At 48.5% G+C, this 19,848-nt stretch overlaps 1 pseudogene; it reads right to left on the bottom strand.

The window, feature by feature from the left end:
• Positions 1-18,206: 18,206 nt before the first annotated feature.
• Positions 18,207-18,299, bottom strand: LOC116745303 (annotated as a pseudogene).
• Between the last annotated feature and the right edge of the window lie 1,549 nt (positions 18,300-19,848).

Here is a 19,848-nt window from a genome sequence, read left to right as displayed (position 1 = left end):
GCACCCTTCTCTGCCACTCAGATGCTACTGATCCCTGCCAGGATCTATCTGTATCAGTGGCAAAGCCCGATTCTATTCTACGTGGCATCCATTTGTATTCATTTTGTATATGCTTAAAGCTTTGCTAGGTTATTCATGGGAAGGAGAAGGTATGTGATATCTCATAAAAAAATAAGTAGCAGGAACAGCTAAGAGACAGGAGTGTGTGTCCAAGAGGCCTCTAACGCCGTGTCTCCAGAGGATGTCCTTTCATTAACCAGTGGCACATCGCAATGGGTTGAAGTGTGCCCCCCCAAATTTATACGTTGAAGTCCTAACCTCTAGTACCACAGCATGTGACCTTATTGGAATATAGGGTTGTCACAGATGTAATCATTTAAGGTTAGGTCACTACAGTGGGTCCGTAATCCGATACGACTTGTGTCCATATAAGAAGGGGAAATCGGGAAATGTACACAGGGAAAATATCATGTGAAGACGCAGGCAGAGATGGGGTGATGCAGCCGAAGCCAAAGGACACCAGAGATTGCCAACAAACCACTAGAAGCTAGGGGAGAGGCCTGGGACAGATTCTCTCTCCCAACCCTCAGAAGGAAACAACCCTACTAACACCTTGATCTTGTACTTCCAGTCTCCAGAACAGTGAGACGATAAATTTCTGTTGTTTTAGTCATTCAGTGTGCGGTACTTTGTTACAGCAGCCCTAGTAAACTAATACACACATGTACAAAGTTCCCCAAGTAGACTCTCTTTGCTGGCAGTGACCATCTCCCTAGGGGCCAATTTTATTACTAGGGGGACACTTCAGTCCAGAGATCACAGGAGTCTAGGGGCCTTTCCTTTCTTTCTCTCAAAAAATCCCAATTCAACAGGCAAGCCTTCCAGCACCCGACTTTCAGCCCTGGGATTGCCTGTTTTCAACAATACTTCTTCCTTTGACAAAGACTCCAGAATAGTTACAAGCTTTCTTTTTTATGTCCACACAGTAGGACAAACCAAAAATGCTTTATTATCTTTCTAATTCAAACTCAGCTTTAAGGTTCACTCAAAAGCTGTAAAAATCATTAATGTGCTCCGAAGATGCCATGTCCATTAGCAGTGTGGTTGCCAACAGGAGTGTCCCAGACCCCCAATAGGCCAGGAGTTATAGCCACTGACCTACAAATCTGTATGATCATCAAACTTTGTGTGTTGGCTCAGTTCCGTTTTAAAAGTACTACATTTATAGGACCATCAGGTCACAATAAAATTTTTATCTTCAAATATTAAAAATTAAACTAGTAGTTTACATGTGGGTCCATGGAGTTGTTTGACTTTAAAAGAGAGCTCCCTAGTACTTAAGCAAAACCTCTATTTTAAAGGAATGAGCAGCAATTGTCATTTTAAAAATTATTGATTCCCCCAACACTTCCCTTATTTGTATGTATGATAAACATTCTAGACATAGGTAGCAGAGGCACTAGAATAAGAAAGGAACGGGACACACACTGTCCCCAAGGCTCTCAGAGTCTAGTAGGAAAGGCAGATAAGGAAATCAAGGATGGACCCCAGAGAAGCCAGGACTGTGCCAGAAGCCTGTGCATGAGAGAATGGAGGCGGACACCCAACTCAGCATGAAATGGCTAAGACAACACAAGGAGTTGGAACAGGCTTAAGAGTCATGGAGGTTTGAATGTGAGTTATTCTGAGAGCAGGGCAAGGGCTTTCCAGAAAGAAGAAAAGAGAGTTAACACTTTGTGAGCACCTGCTATATGCTAGCATCCTGCCAAATATATTCCATACATTTATGTATCACTGTGACCTTCTGAGACAGGTACTGTAATTAAATTTTTTATTGTAGTAAAATATATGTAACATAATATTTACAATTTTAACCACCTTTAAAGGTACCGTTCAGTGGCATTAAGTACGTTCATATTGCTGTACAACCATGCCCACCCTCCAGTTCCAGAACTTGTTTATCTTCCCAAACGGAAACTCTGAACCTATAAAACAATTAACTCCCCACACCACTGCCCTCCAGCCCCTGGCAAAAGTAACCACCATGTTACTTTTGGTCTCTATGAACTTGACTACTCTAGGTAATTCATATAAGTGTAATCACACAATATTTGTTCTTTTGTAACTGCCTTATTTCAATTTGCATGATGTCTACAAGGTTCATCCACGTGGTAGCGTGTGTCAGGATTTCACTCCTTTTTAAGGTGAGTTCAATCCCATGGTATATATATGCCATATGTTATTGATCCATTCATCCAACGATAGTTGCTTGGGTTGCTTCCAACTTTCTGTTTTTGTGAACTATGCTACTATGAACATGGATGTACACATATCTGTTCAATCCCTGCCTTCAATTCTTTTTGTTTATACCCAGAAGTGGGAAATGCGGAATCATATGGCAATTCTGGGATTACCTGGGAAAATTTGGACACAGATTTTAAATTTTTTTCAAGAACTGCCATACTGTTTTTCAGACTAGGCACTATTTTATGTTCCCAGCAGCAATGCGTAATTTCTCCACATTCTTGCAAATGCTTGTTATTTTCTGTTTTTTGGATAATGGCTGTCTTAATGGGTGTGAAGGGGAGTCACGCTATGGGGAGACAGGTACTCTTATTATCAGCTCTTTTTTCAGATGAGAAAACAAAAGTTTAGGAATTTGCTTAAGGTCATCTGGCCAATACATGGCACGTGCAGATGTTAACCTGAGTCCATCCTACTTTGGCTCTGTGTTCCTAAGCATGATACCAGATTGCCTGGTGTGGAGCTAGAAGAGAACCCAGGAAGCTTGAGCGTGTAAATAAAGGAACGGGTGGGGATGTGTGAATGCAGATGAGGCTCCGTTATATGCAGGGGTCAAGTCATAAAGACTTTTGTGTTTTTTCCTGGAAAAAATTTCAGTTCTTATAAACAACTTGGAAACATAAAATGTATATGGTAATCATATTAATCTAAGGATAAAGACAAGGAAACATGATATGAGCCCATTTAAAAAAAAAAACAACAAAAAACCCAAATCTATGTTTCTCAGAAATGTAATCAGGATAGCTGTAGGTTAAGGCCTAATGTAAGGAATAACTTATTTTTCCATCAAAGTACAACTGAAAATAACCAAGAATAATAAGACGTTGGCTTCACATTTTTCCATTTGTACTAAGGATATTTTTGGGGCATCTTATGGAAAGTATAACCTCAAGGGTTAAGGGGCCATTCAACAGGCATCTCAGCAAATTCCTACTGGGAATCTTGTGCTTGTACAAGGAAAAGCCCCCAGGCTGTGGTCCTGGATGAAGGGCCCGGAAGGAAGAAAAAACCCCACTCCCACTGTACACTTTGGGGTTCAGACTGTCCAGGCATGCCCAGACAGAGTGCACCGTGAAGTAGGGGAAGAGAGGGGTGTCTCTGTGAGAGGGACTAGGGCCCGCTGGCCAGAAGTCAGGGTGGTCTGGGGACCCTTGAGCCTGTGGCTGGTGGATTGAGTAGGAGGCATTTGCTACGCTAGTGGTACTGCCAGCAATCTAGACTAGCACAGAGGCCAAAACTAACACCCCTCAATAAGGTGGAAACGTTTGGGTATAAGTGGAGAGACAGAGGAATAGTAGCTGAGGGTAAAGGCGTAAGTAAACGGTTATGCAGCTACGCATATCTAATACTACATGTCGTAACAGAGCCTTGGAGCAGGAGTTGATGCTATCTTTTAGCTCAATTATACAAGATGCCTGAAAGGGTCTCGGGCCTTGTATTGTTGGGCCCAATCCTGCTTTTGGAACTTGCCAAGATCAAATGGAAGTCTGCAAAGCTGAGTGGCCTTGCCCTGGAAGGTGTTTTGGTCCTATGACACGACGATGAAGTGGATTAACTTCTAATGAGTGAGTGGTATTCTCGTAATGTGCCAGCATCTTTTCTCCAGTTACATCTACCACAGCATGATATGACATAACGCTGGTCTTGTCGGTAAGATTGTAACGCCAATGTTGAGCTTCCAGTGTATTGGGAAGTTGAGTGAAGCCTCCTATCCTTGTCCTGTGCGGGTTCCTCCAAATCTTAGGCATATGAAAAGGACCATGGCCAAAGGCCATGTTTTGTGAAGACTAACTTTACCCCGAGAGAGGTCTCACATCTCCCTTTGGCCTGTGAGCTTCTGGAGAGGCAGGGGTGGGCCTGTGACACTGACCTTAAAAACCTTCTTAGGAGCTACATGGACAATCAGAGAAGCATAGGACATGCTTTGTAAAGAAGGAGTAAAGAACTTGAGAGGTTTTTAGTCTCTGGAAGAGACTTAAGGAGGACCCCAACGGGGTCTTTAAACCCCAAAACTATGGAAAATGCTTCTTATCTGTCCTGAGGTGAAAACAAAAAGAAACGGACTTGCTTCACTGCTGGGGGCCTTTCAGTGACTCACAGGAAGAGCTTCGATGGAGGGAAGAGGCAGCTGAGGATAACTGGGTAAGGAAAGTGGGAATATAGGGAATAAACTCAGAGCACAGCATCTAATAATGGCAACAGTGGTAGACATCATCTATTAAACACCCGGGCCTGCCTCGTGCTATGCTGTCAACTGTATGATACTCTGTTAGTCTGTGAATAGTTATTAAACACCTGCTATGCTCCAGATGCTATGCTCGACTCAAGGGCTACAATGATGAACAAAAATAGGTATATTTCCACAGTGCTCTGGGTGAGGTGGGGCAGGTTCTCTGGGTGACTTACTGGATGAGTCAGAAATAAATTAAACACGTCAATGTATCATTACAATGTCCACGAGAATGTATAAATTCCATGAGAGTGTAAAATAAGCACATCTGATAGGCTTTGGGATGTTAGGAAAACTCATTCCTCTCTGTTAGGCTTCCTTATTCTCGTTTCACTGAGGAGGAAACTGAGGCTCAGAGAAGTTAAGTCATTTGCCCAAGAGTACACAGCAATTGATGGGCAGAGCTGAGGTTCCTGTCTATCCAGGTCTGTCTGATCCCAGAAGCTTTTCTCTCAACCTCCTGACTCTAAACTAAATTCTCAGTGTGGAGACTGGGGAAAGGATGAATTGATCTGTTTTACCCTGGCGTGACCTGAAGGCCTTCCAATCCTTCATAATCTACTTTTCCTGCCCTGTCTTGGAATGGACTATAAGCCCCCTCCCAAAGTGCCCTCAGACTATCAGTTCTTTCTCCCTCCTACACCTACATGGCCCTGCCAGGAGCCCACAGCCCTTTCTCCAGCCCCTACCAGGCTGCAGTTGAAGCTGAGACCATTACACCTCAAGCCTCTTCGTTCCAGACCTGTTCAGGGCAGACAGCTGTGCTGTCTGCATGAGTGAGTGTCTGCACATGTGTGGAAGGGCTCTTGGGTGTGCATCCTACCTGGGGGTGCTTGCTGATACCTGTGTTCTGGAAAAACACGTAAATGCTTCTGTGCACACATGGAAATGTACATATATGTTCAAGCACGTAACGGTCATCCATGCTGTGACAAGTGTGTTTGTGGCCTGCAGACTATAGGCCATCAGTCTGTGGGCCTGTGACATAAGGGGTATAGGCAGGCGGTTTGGGAGCCCATTTAAAGCAATGCAGAGTGTTTTCTCTTCTAGGGATTTAGGGCCTGGGATTGTCCCTGGAGCAGAGGGAAGCTGGATCCTGAGGGGAGAGAAGACTTCACATTTTTTATGTGCGGCTGCAGGCTGTTTCGGGGGTGTGCTAGGAGTGGTGGCCGTGAAATGGAGAAGAGCAGTTGAGGAGAAACCACCCTGGTGGTGTGAGCCATTGCCACTGTGATGCTGCCCTTCCTGGGTCAAGCTGAAGCCCAGGACACTGCTCTTAAGGCATCCCGGCTGATGATGGGCAGCCCTGATCTGTTGTTCTTTACTTCCCAGCAGTCGGGGCGATGACTTATTGGATGCTCACCTGTATTATTTACTCCTTGCAGACACCTGTGAGATATGGGTTGTTGTGCCCATTATATAGATGAGGAAACAGACTCAGAGAGGTTAATTAACTTGCCCAAGGTCACGCAAGTCAGTCGGTGGCGGGGGCAGGAATTTGAACCCAGGTTTGTTGGACATAAAAGCCTACGAGTCGTCTAAACTCTGTTCCATGAACTCCCCCAAATAGTCCTCATTCATAGAAAAGCCTGTAGAGGCGAAGTGACCTGTGTAGGGACTCGCAGCTGCTGAGTGACGATCAGGGGATCAGGGACAGCATGAGGACCACTCGCCTCCACCTCCTTCGCTTTGGCCCCTTATTTAGTCTGTCGCACGCGGCTCCCGCTTCTGCTCTGGGGAAGGGGAGCTGGGGCACCAGGGTCCAGAGCCTGGCATTGATGCCTCCTCACAGAGAGTCGCCGTCCAGTGGGCTCCAGCAGGCTGGGACCCTGGTGGCCTTGAAGGCTGTCCGGGGACAGGGAAGGACGCTGCTCTTCTCCGGTAAGCCCGTGCTTGGGGAAGGAGGAGGGAGGCAAAGAGGGGCCCAGGACCCTTCCCCTTCTCTGAGAGAGGCCCGTAGGGCCTGAGCTGTTGCCTCTCCAGCAGCAAATGGGTTGAGAGGGGCCCAACTGAGAAGCAGAGTCCAACGCCTGCAGGTGAGACGGAGCCTGTGGGAAGGGTGGCGGGGGCGGGGGGCGTCTGGGCCTGAGCGGCAGGGTCTCGCAAAGGCTGACTGGTGGGCGCCATGCCCTGGGAAATGGACACCCGCAGGCAGCTCGGCTGGTCACCAGAAGCCATTTTCTTTGTTAGCAGGTGCTGTGCTGGAGGCCGGGATGAGCCGTCAGAGCCCAGGAGGCATCTCCCCAGTGTAAAGATACTCCATCGTGCATGGCTGGAGGGACTGCTGGGGGTTAAGTGAGACTAGAAATGGCCATCAAAACTCAGAGGGAGGAGATGTCCTAAGTGCAGTGCTGTCCAATAGAAATAGAATGCAGACCACACATTTAGTCTTAAATTTTCTAGCAGCCACATTAAAAAGTGTAAAATGAAACAGGTGAAATTAATTTTAATATTGTATTTTATTTAAATGGATGTATCCAAAATCTTATAACTATAACATGTAATCAATAACAGAAATTTTAAATGAGCTATTTTATATTCTGTTTTTGTAGTTTTCAAAATCCAGTGTGTGTTTTTCACTTACAGCACATCAGTGCTCAAACCCACCAGGGGTTAGTCAGAACGCCCCGGCCTCCACCTTCAGCCACAGATGGACGTTCCCCATATTGGTCTGGGGAGGCAGCAGACCAGTCACATGGGCTTTTTTAAAAATAATTAATTAATTAATTAATTAATTATTTGGCTGCGTTGGGTCTTTGTTGCTGCGCACAGCTTTCTCGAGTTGCAGCGAGAGGGGGTTACTCTTCGTTGCAGTGCGCGGGCTCTAGGCACGCAGGCATCAGTAGTTGTGGCGCACGGGCTTAGTTGCTCCGTGGCACGTGGGATCTTCCCGGACCTGGGCTCGAACCCGTGTCCCCTGCATTGGCGGGCGGATTCTTAACCACTGCACCATCAGGGAAGTTCTCCTTTGGCTTTTTTTACTTTCATCCAACACCCTATGGTCTGGTTACGTTTTGTCCTCCCACTTCAATGCTGCTGACTTTTATTTTCCAGCCAACCTGGTTGTTTTCATTTCTTTTGTTTGAAGTTCCAGAGACACAGTTTTATGTTCAGTGATTTGCTTAAGTCACAAACCCACAGCTGGAGCCCAGGGTTTGTTTGTTATGAAACTGCTGCCCTCAGTTTCAGGAAACTACTCCCTCCCCGACTCTCCTCACCCCCAATATTTGCTCCTCTCTGTGACCAAATGGGCTGAGCTTCCTGCTTCCCACGACGCCTTCCAGGCCCCTGGGGGAGGAGAAGGGGAGCCTCGCCTCAAAGTCCAAGGGCAAACTGGGGTCTCTTCTTTTCTCCTGACCTAGGTGGGATGGGGCCAGTGTTCTTAGGCTCAGGTATGTGCCTCTCTCCTCACTCTGCAATGTTCTGTCCTGGGTCTCACTGCAGCCCCCGGGGCATTGTGCCCTTTTAAAGTGAGAGGCAGGAGAGTTTAGTCTGGTCTGATCTTTAGGGTGGACTCAAATAAAATATATAGATATTATATATTTTAATATATTTATATATTTGTTTATATTAATTTATATAGTATATATTTATATTATATATGTATTATGTAATATATATTATATAAATATAATTTATATATATCAATATATATTTTATATATCAGTTTATATATATTAATATATATCAACTACAATGTTGTTTTAGTTATTTAACTAAAAACATTGTACATGTACTCTATTATATATGGCACTGTGACACTGCATATTACTCATTATATATGTTATAAGAAACATTTTACTCTACCAGATTGATACAATATACAAATATTACAATGCACCTCCAATTTAATTTAAGGGATGTTTCACTATATCTCACTTTTGGCCTTACATTCTCCCTAAAAATTTATTCCCGTGTAAAAAATTTTTTTTTTTTTTTTTGCGGTACGCAGGCCTCTCACTGTTGTGGCCTCTCCCGTTGCGGAGCACAGGCTCCGGACGCGCAGATTCAGTGGCCATGGCTCACGGGCCCAGCCGCTCCGCGGCATGTGGGATCTTCCCGGACCAGGGCATGAACCCGTGTCCCCTGCATTGGCAGGCGGACTCCCAACCACTGCGCCACCAGGGAAGCCCTGTGTAAAAAAAATTTTATAAATTTTATTTAGCCTCTCAAGCTAGTGTGTATCAGAATCACCTGGAGCATTTGTTAAAACATTCCCGAGCCCCACCCCAGAGATGCTGACTCATAGGTGGGACCCATGACATTGCCTCTAGAATGCTCCCAGGCGATGCTGAAGCTGCAGGTCCTCGGCTGCACTTGAAGTAGCAGTGTTTTAACAGAAGTCCGTACTGTGCTTACTACTGCCATGCTCTTCTTTCTAAACACTGTGCAAATATCAACCACCAATCCTCGTGACAGCCCTGTGAGGTAGGGACTCTCATTCCCAGTTTACAGATGGGGTAATTGAGGTGTGAAGAGGCTAACTTACTTGCCCAAGGTCACTCAGCAGAGTACCACAGCCAGGACTCATTCATATTTGTAACCTGTTATGTGTCCCCATAAGAATCCAGGCCTCCCCGATCACCTCCCTGGATGCTTGCCCAGTGACTCTGGAGGGTGAGCAGGAGAGCTATGGGCATCTGTTGCTCTTGCCCCAAAGCTGGCATGAGCTTCCCAAGATCTGGTCATGGCTTGGTTTCTCTGGATGTCCCTGCCAGTGGTGTGGCAGGAGCAGGGCAGCAACAGGAAGCAGGTGAGGCAGAGTCTCTGCAGCGTTGACCAGGTGTAGCAGCTGCTTAAACCAGAGATTGTAAATTCATAAGTCTACAGTGGCCAGACTCTAAATGAGAGACTCCAGTGAGATATAAGAAAATACTTTCCTTAAAACCACACATTTGGGCTTTCCTGGTGGCGCAGTGGTTAAGAATCCACCGGCTGATGCAGGGGACGTGGGTTCGAGCCCTGGTCCGGGAAGATCCCACATGCCTCAGAGCAACTTAGTCTGTGCGCCACAACTACTGAGCCTGCGCTCTAGAGCCCACAAGCCACAACTACTGAGCCCGAGTCCCACAGCTACTGAAGCCCACGCGCCTAGAGCCCATGTTCGCAAGAAGAGAAGCCACCGCAATGAGAAGCCCATGCGCCACAACTAAAAGAAAGCCCACGCACAGCAACAAGGACCCAACGCAGCCCAAAATAAATAAATAAATAAATTTATATTTTAAAAAAATTGTAAAAAACACAAAAAGAAACCATTCATTCTCTCAGCCTGTTATTTGTTTTTCCACTTTTGGTAGATACATAGATAGAAGAAATACTTCACATTTAATTCAACTCTACTATAGGAAAAACAAAACATAGAAGCCTATTATATAGTGTAGTGAATACTTGCTCTCCTTTTGGAGTAGATCGTAATTAGGGAGTGGTGGGTACTAAGGCAAACTGGCCTGTCCACAGGGAGTAGCGGCTGCTCACTTCCAACCAATTGTTGCCAAAGGCCAATTTCAAGAGAAGTTGAAATCCAGATTTTTATGGGATATATCCTGATTTTAAAATTTTGATAAATACATACACAGTTACACACACAAACATACATATACAGGTGATCCTCAGTTTGGGCAGATATCCTATTTATGAACTCTATTTGCTAATATTAATTTGTAATCCCCAAATCAATGCTCTTGGCCCTTTTGTGGTCATTTGTGGATATGCACCGAGTGGCAAAGAATTTGAGTCAACCAATAGGAACAATCCCAGCTGAAGCCGAATAAGGTGATGCTTTTTGTCTCCCTGAGACTGCCATGGGAAAAAGCCCAGGCTAGCCTGCTGGGTGATAGAGCAAGAATGAATGTAATATAGGACTAGATCTACAGGAGGAAAACTATGAAACTCTGATGAAAGAAGTCACAGAAGGTCTAAATAAATGCAGAGATAGTCCATATGTCCATGAAAAGGAAGACTCAATACTGTTAAGATGTTCATTCTTCCCAACATGATCTATAGATTCAATGCAATCCTAATCAAAATCTTAGCAAGTAATTTTGTGGGATATTGGCAAACTGATTCAAAAATTTATATGGGGCTTCCCTGGTGGCACAGTGGTTGAGAGTCTGCCTGCCGATGCAGGGGACGCGGGTTCGTGCCCCGGTCCGGGAAGATCCCACATGCCACGGAGCGGCTGGGCCCGTGAGCCGTGGCTGCTGAGCCTGCGCGTCCGGAGCCTGTGCTCCGCAACGGGAGAGGCCGCAGCAGTGAGAGGCGCGCGTACCGAAAAAAATTATATGGAAAACAAAAGCCTCAGAATAGCCAACACAAAACTGAAGGACAACAAAGTTGGAGGACTGACACTACCTGACTTCAAGATTTGCTACAAAGTGACAGAAATCGAGATAGTGTGGTACTGGTGAAACAAAAATAGATCAGTAGAACAGAATAGAAAGCACAGAAATAGACCCACACAGTACAGTCAACTGATCTTTTACAAAGGAACAAAGGCAATTCAAGGAAAAAAGACAGCCTTTTCAATAAATGATGCTGGATCAGGTGGGTATCCACATGCAAAAAGATGCATCAAAACATAGACCTTACGCTTTCCACAAAAATCACTTCAAAATGGATCATAGATGTAAATGTAAAACACAAAAGTATAGAACTCCTAAAAAATAACACAGGAGAAAATCTAGGTGACCTTGGGTTTGGTAATAACTCTAGGTACAACATGAAAAGCACAATCCATGGGAAAAAATTGATAAATTGGACTTCATTCAAATTTCTCTGCAAAAGACACTGTTAAGAGAATGAAAAGACGAGCTACAAACCAAGCAAAAAATCTTTAGAAAACACATATGATTAAGGACTTTTATACGAATTCTACAAAAAACTCTGAATCAAGCTGTTCCTCAATAGGTGAATGGATAAATAAACTGTGTGTATCTAAACAATGGAATTTTACTAAAAAATTAGCTACTAAAAATTAGCACTAAAAATATTAGCTATCAAGCCATGAAGAGAAATGGAGGAAACTTAAATGCATATTACTAAGTAAAAGAAGTCAATCTGAAAAGGTTACATACTGAGCAATTCCAAGTGTATAACATTCTGGAAAAGGCAAAACTATAGAGACAGTAAAAAAAAAATTCAGTGGTGTCCAGGTGTTTGTGGGGAGGGAGACGGAAAGGTGCAGCACAGGGATTTTTAGGGCAGTGAAAGTATTCTATATGGTACTATAAGCATGGGTGTTTGTCATAATACGATTGTCAAAAACCATAAGCTATGGACCTTAGTTATAATGATGTATCAATGTACGTTTAATGAATGTAACAAATGTACCACTCAGGTGGGAGATGTTAATGGTAAGAGAGGTTGGTAGAAGAGGTTGGAGCAGGGAGGTATGTGGGAACTCTATACTTTACACTCAGTTTTGCTGTGAGCCTAAAAATACTCTAAAATATAAAGCACATTACTTTTTTAAAAATTGATTTATTTTTGTCTGCGTTGGGTCTTCGCTGCTGCACGCAGGTTTTCTCTAGTTGTGGCGAGCGGGGGCTACTCTTCCTTGCGGTACACGGGCTTCTCATTGTGATAGCTTCTCTTGGTGCGGATCATGGGCTTCTAGGCACGCGGGCTTCAGTAGTTGTGACACATGGGCTCAGTAGTTGTGGCTCGCGGGCTCTAGGGTGCAGGCTCAGTAGTTGCAGCGCACGGGCTTAGTTGCTCCACGGCATGTGGGATCTTCCCGGACCAGGGCTCGAACCCGTGTCCCCTGCATCGGCAGGCAGATTCTTAACCACCAGGGAAGCCCCAAAAGCACATTAACTTTTAAAAATTACAAAAGGCTCTCTGACCTTTTTTCTTTTAATAAAGAGGTCTAGAGAAGGTTGGGTACACCTTTGGCACTCCCTGCCTGTTGCCGTGTTGGGACTAGGTGGATGATGAGTTTATCTAGTGAAGCTAGAGATGGTTAACTGGCTGTTTCTGAGCCTAATAGAGCTAAAGATAATTACAGCCAATTCTCTTATTTGCAGTAGTTATGTTCTAGAGAGTCACCATGTACATTGAAGCAGTGAATACTGAATCATTGTTCTTAGGAGAAATATATATACTATATATACCTATATAGTAGGTGAGAGATGGAGGCTGTGCTTTCAGAGGCCTGGGATTAGCAGGAAGCCCGCCAGGGTTGAGGCAAAGCAGGAAATCAGATTTGAAACCCAAGTCTTCCCTTCCCAAAGCAAGATTCTGGGTGGAGCACAAACAGACCATTTCCTTGAATATCATTAGGGCTGTTGCCTAGAATAGCAATGAAAGTAACCCCAACACTCAGCACTTTTATGCTGTAAAACCTCAGCAGGTGGAAGTCAGGGATTGAGGTGCAGGGGAACATGAGGAGGGTGGGCCCCCAGACTTTCTCCTTCCTGCCTTTCCCTCAGAGATCCACCTTCACCCCAGGAGGATAACGGTATATCCTGGTGAAACCATCAAGGAAGGGCTTACCTCCTACACCTATCTCCATTTCCGGCTCTCCCTCGAATCCAAAGTGCTTCTTGTTGTGGAACCTAAACCCATTATCCTGACAATGGAAATGAGACAATGAGTGCCAGCATCGTGTTCACAGAGATGGAGGGAGATTGGGAGCGGTGAGGACAGGCCGATACTTGAGCTTATTGGCACAAGACTGGTGGAGAGCTGGGGGGAGTGCAGTGGCAGAAACAGGAAAGGTCCCCCCACTCTTCTCCCACCTCACAGCTGAAGGCTGGGTGCATTTAGAACTCCTCAGCTGGAGCCTGAGAAGACCCTTGTACAGGTTTGTATAGCCTCCCTTCCCTCTCCCAACACACACACACACACACACACACACACACACACACAGCTACACACTCAGTGTAAATATCCTGAGGGCCTGATCAGATAGCCTTTCTCTAAATCCTGGAGGCCAGCCAGGAATGCTTTCCAAATACGGCCATGTGCGCTGGGGGTTAGCAGGGTGGCAGGTGAGGGAGCAAAGAAGCTTCTTGCTCTATCCCCCAGGCAGACCTTGAATCTCCTCAATATGGAGATGGCCCCCCTTGGCTCACACAGGACAGATCTAACGATCCCAGGCAGACGCTGCGCTGCTGACCCCGCTGTCGAGAGTAAACCTCAGCCTGCCCGTGGCCTCACTGCGCTCTGAGCGCCCTGCATGTGGGCCGGGCATCACAGAGAGAGGCAGAGGATCCTGCCTGACATCGCCGCCCTGGCCCATCAGGGGAGAGTGTCTTGTCAGAGGAGAGTGTCCTGGGGCTCTTCTTTTGTTCTCCCCTCTCCATGCTTCATAGGAGCATCCACAGGGCTCACAGGTTAAGTCCAGACCTGGGTCCTACACATCCAGGGATTTAGCAGGTGGCATTCCCTAGGGGCCATGGGTTAATGGGAGCCTCTGAAAGGAATGCTTGACAGCTCTTTAAGCCTAGAAGAGCTTCCACCTTGTCACAGAACCTGGAAGGAGCTCAGGCTGGGAGGAGGGATGACATCTCTCTGGGCTGGTAGAGCCATACCCACCCTGGATGGGGCGTATTCTTCTCGAAAAGGTGAGCTCTTGGCAGAAGGAGGGGAGAAGCAGGGAACCCTGAGAGCCCTGGGGATTGGGCTCAGATTTCACTTCTAAGGCTCTGGGATGTTTCCAGGTAAGATTTGAGGTGAGCAGAGGGCTGAGACCTGGGGCCAGGAAGCAGATCCCTGCTGCTAAGCCCTAGGGCACCAGGTCCTTTAGTCCCAGGTTCATCAAAATTCTCACTTTCCTCCCCAAGAACTCATCCTTCTAGCAGACCGACTGAAAATTTACAGAAAGCAATAGCCCCTCTCTGCAGAGCAATGCACAACACACACACACACACGCACACACACATATATTTCATGCAATTTCAGGGAGTTCACAGATCTTATGACTCTCATCCATGGGCCTTACTCTGTACCAAGAAAAGTGGCCGAGGATTTCAAAGCCCAAGGCCTGAGGAATGGTGAAGATCTATAGTACCCTGGGCACCGTCTTCACCTGAAGAGCCAGGGCTTGCAGATGTGCCCAGGCCGCAGGGCCATGCCCCACACGTTCTCATGGCACAAACTTTGCTGGAAGGTGCAGTAGATTCTGGGAGCACAGCAGCTGCTGACATTTCCCAGTTTCCTTCTCCCTGCCCACCAGTAGCTCCATCCACTCCCCAGCCACGGTCTCTCACGTCCTCCTCCACGTAGCAGGTCACCAGTGTGTTGATGACTCCACCAGGGAAGTGCCAGCATGGGAGAGAGGGCAGATCAAGAGTGCGTAGAACAGTCTCTCTGGTCTTGCCCCGTGACTCCCCAGCTCTCGTACGGGGTGCTATTTGAATGCTGAGCACCATCACACAGCACCCCCCCCGTGCTTTGGCCTCCCACTGAATAAAGAGCTCAGCGTCAGCTGTACCGCTCTCCCCTGCCCCCAGCACTTGTGGGAGACTAGAGTTCAAGAAACAGAGGTACTGGGGGCTTCCCTGGTGGCGCAGTGGTTGAGAGTCCGCCTGCCGATGCATGGGACGCGGGTTCGTGCCCCGGTCCGGGAAGATCCCACATGCCGCGGAGCGGCTGGGCCCGTGAGCCATGGCCGCTGAGCCTGCGCGTCTGGAGCTTGTGCTCCACAACGGGAGAGGCCACAACAGTGAGAGGCCCACGTATCGCAAAAAAAAAAAAAAAAAAGAAAAGAAACAGAGGTACTCGGGCTCAACCCAGGTGCACTCACTGGTCTGCTCCTAGTGGAAGGGCTTTGGCAGTGTGGGAACTTCCTCGGTCCCTGGTGGGTAGAAGGCCCCTCCCCCTTGTCACTCTCTCATCAGGCTCTGAAAGAAACCTCCATGGACCAGAATATGGCAGAGGTGGATGTGCCTGGGAAAGGTACATCCTGACCCGACTGCCTCTCACCATCTGCCAAGCATCAGGCTCTTTGCTCTACCCCTTGCCCCATCCAGGAGGGCACTAAGGTTGGCACCCACCCCTGGCCTTTGGTGGTGACAGGTCCTTAGAGCCCCTCAAAGTTCCACACCAGAAGCGAGGTGCTAGGATGGGAGAACAGGCTCTCTGGGTAGGGTGACAATGTGACAATGAGGGAGGAACCGTGGAATTTGGGCGGCGCAGCGTGACGGCTTTACGGGGCCTTAGCAGAAATCCTGAAGGATTCTAGGTGGAGAGACTGAGGCCCAGAGAGGGGAGGGACTGATGGGCAGCGTGTTAGGGCAGTGCTGGAGTTAACCTCTGACCTTGAAACCTCAGAGTCTACTACCCTACCAAATGTAAAACCGATAGCTAGTGGGCAGCAGCCGCATAGCACAGGGAGGTCAGCTCGGTGCTTTGTGACCACCTAGAGGGGTGGGATAGGGAGGGTGGGAGGGAGATGCAAGAGGGAGGAGATATGGGGATATATGTATATGTATAGCTGATTCACTTTGTTATAAAGCAGAAACTAACACAGCATTGTAAAGCAGTTATACTCCAGTAAAGATGCTAAAAAAAAAATCTACTACCAAGTGGGCCTTTTGTTTTGCAAATGCCACCCTCCTCCCTTACCAGGAGGGGCCTGTCAGCCGCCCCACCTGGCCCTGAACCTCCCCAGGACCTTGTTTTCTCCACCCAGAAGGCCCATCGTCATGGGCCACTGATTCCTCTCCATCACAAGCTGCAAGCCTCCAGGGAAGTTACACCCCCTCACGGGCAGCTCCCAGAGGGCTGGGGGTGGTAGGCAGGTGAAGACTTCTTTTCTGAGAAGGCCGGTCAGCCGGGGAGTCAGCTGTTCCATCTGTGTCCAGGAGAAGGCAGCCCACGGAGGGTGAGGAGTGGCCCTGTGCACAGCTACAGCTAAGGCGAGGGCCTGTACCAGTGCAGACGGGTGCTGGCCGGAGTTCCACCCAAAGCAAGGGCCTGGCGGGGCAGCCCTGAACCTGGAGGCTTTGTTCCCACCACACCAATGAGCGGGGGGGCAGCAGTGTGTGTGTGTGTGGAGGAGGCCCCCAAAGGCTCCTGTCTCCTCAGGTTTCCGAGCTGGTGGGGTACCCAGTCTTGGGCAGCGAGGGGCTGGGCAGCAGAGTCAGACGTGGGTCCACGAGGAGTGCACAGGGTGAGGGAGGTGTGAGCCTAGCACTGCTTAGCAACCAAAAGAGATGGAGAAATAAATACAAAAACCACCTTTCCAAACCTCTCCTGCACTGGAGCTGTGCATCCCTGGGACTGACACCCGGGGGGATGCTCTCACAGTCTTTCGTCCACAGCATCCCGGCTCCCAGCCCCGTGCCAGCCCTGCTATCTTGCTCTGAACTTGCTCTGGCTTCCGTTGCAGCAGCAGCTCCTGGAGGGTGGCATCTGGGCCCACGGATCGCCTAAGCCAAGCCTGCAGCCATGGGAATGCGTCCTGCCCGGCCCGCCTGCCAGGGAGTGAGGGCAGCCCCGAGGCAGCGGCCACTGCCTGGAGCCCGGGCTGAGGGCGACGCAGCCGGGAAGCCAGTGATGCCGGGCTGGGGCCTGTCCTCCCCTCTACCCCAGGTCTCATGCTGCCGCTTCTGAAGTGCCAGGTGATCTCTCCCCTCCCACCCAGGCTGGGGCAGGGGTGGGGGCGGGCTCTTTCTGCACCTGAGCAGCTTCCTGGAGGACGGAGATGAGGCAACTCCTAGAGGTCAGCTTGGACTCGCCCACCTGTGCCCCCGCTCCCTGGAAAGGGCTCTGGAGTGGCCCCCGCAAGCATCTCAAAGTGGCCCCCGCAAGCATCTCTTTCCCTGCAGGGAACCTCTGGGCAACTCTCTCCCACCCCCCCACCTCACACACACACTTGATGAAGAGGGTCCATCGGGCATAGGGGCAAGAGTGCCTGAAGGGCCGCTGAACATCCTGGGGCCTGGGAGCATTTGGATACACCTCGGGCCAGGATTTGGAGCAACACTGAAATTTTGGTCATTTAATAATCCTGAGTGACTGGGAGGGACAGCTTGTAGGCAAGCAAGTGTGCCTGAACCTAGTGCTTTGCTGGGCACTTGGGCTTAGGAGGTGGGACAGATCCGGTGCTTGCCCTTGGGGAAGTGAGATGAAAGCCTGGCACAGTTCTAGGGCCAGGGCAGGATGAGGTGGGGTGTGTGTGTGTGTGTACGTGTGTGCGTGCGTGTGTGTTGCAAGGACGGGTGTGGGAACGGAATTCCTGGGGAGAAGAGGAGACATGGAGAGGCCAGGCCAGCTTAGGGGCAAGCCCCCCGCTAGCGGGACACTCCCCTGTTCACTCTGTCACCTCCGGAGCAGGGCCCTGTAGACTGCCAGCCCCCTTTGCCACAGTGAGGCCTTAGTGGCCCACCCTCCTGCCCCCCTGAGGAGCCTCACTAGTTAATCACCATCTCTGTAGAGAGGAACCATCTGTTTTTCTCTTTCTTTTTCCTTTTTAAAAATGAGGTATAATTGACATACAACATTAGTTCCAGGTATGCAACAGAATGATTCAACATTTGTATATGTTGTAAAATGATCACCAAAATAAATCTTTTTCATATCTGTCACCTTACATATTTACAGAGTTTTTTTTCTTGTGATGATGACTTTTAAGATTTACCCTCTTAGCAGCTTTCAAATGTACAAATAGTATTATTAACTATAGTCGCCATGCTGTACATTACATCCTCGTGACTTATTTATTTCAAAAAATATGGAACACTATGTGAATATGCGTGTCATCCGTGCCCAGGCTAATCTTCTCTGTATTGTTCTAATTTTAATTTTTAATTAATTAATTTTTTTAATGGTACGCGGTCCTCTCACTGTTGTGGCCTCTCCCATTGCGGAGCACAGGCTCCGGACGTGCAGGCTCAGCGGCCATGGCTCACGGGCCCAGCCGCTCCACGGCATGTGGGATCTTCCCGGACCGGGGCACGAACCCGCGTCCCCTGCATCGGCAGGCGGACTCTCAACCACTGCGTCACCAGGGAAGCCCTGTATTGTTCTAATTTTACTATGTGTGCTCTCAAAGTGAGCACAGGAGCCTTCTTAAGGGGCCAGATCTCTTACTGCCCCACCCAGAAAAGTGCCTTCAGAGAAGAGACCCTTTTCTATTGTCCCAAGTTGTCTCTTCAGCCTATCCAGGGACCTCTCCAACACGAGAGTCCTCTCACTGTTGTCCAGAATCCAGCTCTGAACTTCCAAAATGATGGAAATGTTCTATATCTGCACTGCCCTAGGCAGTGGCTGCTAGTCACATGTGACCACCGAGCACTTCAAAAGGGGCTAGTGAAAACTTTTGTTGAATTTTCTTCAATTTAAATGTAGATGTAAGTAGTCACATATGGCTCGTGGCTACCCTGTTGGACAGTGTAGGAGGTGATGGAGGGGCCTGTCCACTAAAGGTCATGGAGCCCCAGCATATGGGAGCTGGAGAGGATTCTGACTCCAGCCCTTCCTTCTGCAGTGAGGAAGTAAAACCGGGCAGGGCAGGGGAATGCAGAGAATTGGCAGGACACAAGGGGGTGGGCAGGGTCCACATCCAGGCCCCTGACAGAGCACTCCTGCCTGTGGGAATGCTGCCCTGGAGGAGCCCTGCGATCCCACCCAATCCCAAGAGGCTGCATTCTAGAGGCGGCCTAGGTCTAGTTAAATCTAGTTCAGTGACTCAGGCTTTTTAATCAAATGAGGGCTGAGCAGCTCCTTTGAAGAGGGGCAGCTTCAGGGTCGTCGGGTAGACGCTGCCATCTCACTCCCTGGCTACACATCCCCTGTAGACAGCGCATGGGGTGGGAGTGGGAGAAGAGACTGCAGCCTGTGGAGTCCCAGGTCTGAGAGCTGGAGGCTAGCTGTGTGCTTGTGCGTATGACCCCATTCCCGCGTGAATCTCTGTACCTGGGATGGCACAACTGAAGCAGGTAAAGCAGGAAGCCCCCAGGACCTGAGTCAGCTGGGCTGGATTCTAAGTCTTGGTTCTTCAGTATTTCATCTGGTGAACTTGAGCAAATGCCTTCCACGCTCTGGGTCTCAGTTTCCCCACGTGTAAAGTGGGAATATCAGTCAGATCTCTGGCATTCTACATGTGGAGGTGATGGTGCCTTAGACTGTGTCAGTGGCTCCCAGGGCAGGGCAGAGGTGTCTGCAGGGGCTAGGGGGGAGTTTCCCAGTGCACCGAAGGCTGGCTGGCTAGCTCAGCAATGCAGAGCCTGAGCTCGGGGCTGGCTCCCAGGAGCTGGCAGCACCTTTGGGACCCACAGTCTCCTGTCACAACATTAGCCTTGGTTCTTGAGGGACTGGAGTGGGTACAGACCCAGCTCTCTGCAAACTTCCTACCTGCAGCTGTATAG

Source organism: Phocoena sinus, chromosome 1 (genome assembly GCF_008692025.1).
Source record: "Phocoena sinus isolate mPhoSin1 chromosome 1, mPhoSin1.pri, whole genome shotgun sequence".
NCBI lineage: Eukaryota > Metazoa > Chordata > Mammalia > Artiodactyla > Phocoenidae > Phocoena > Phocoena sinus.
This window is presented reverse-complemented; position numbering and strand designations above follow the sequence as displayed.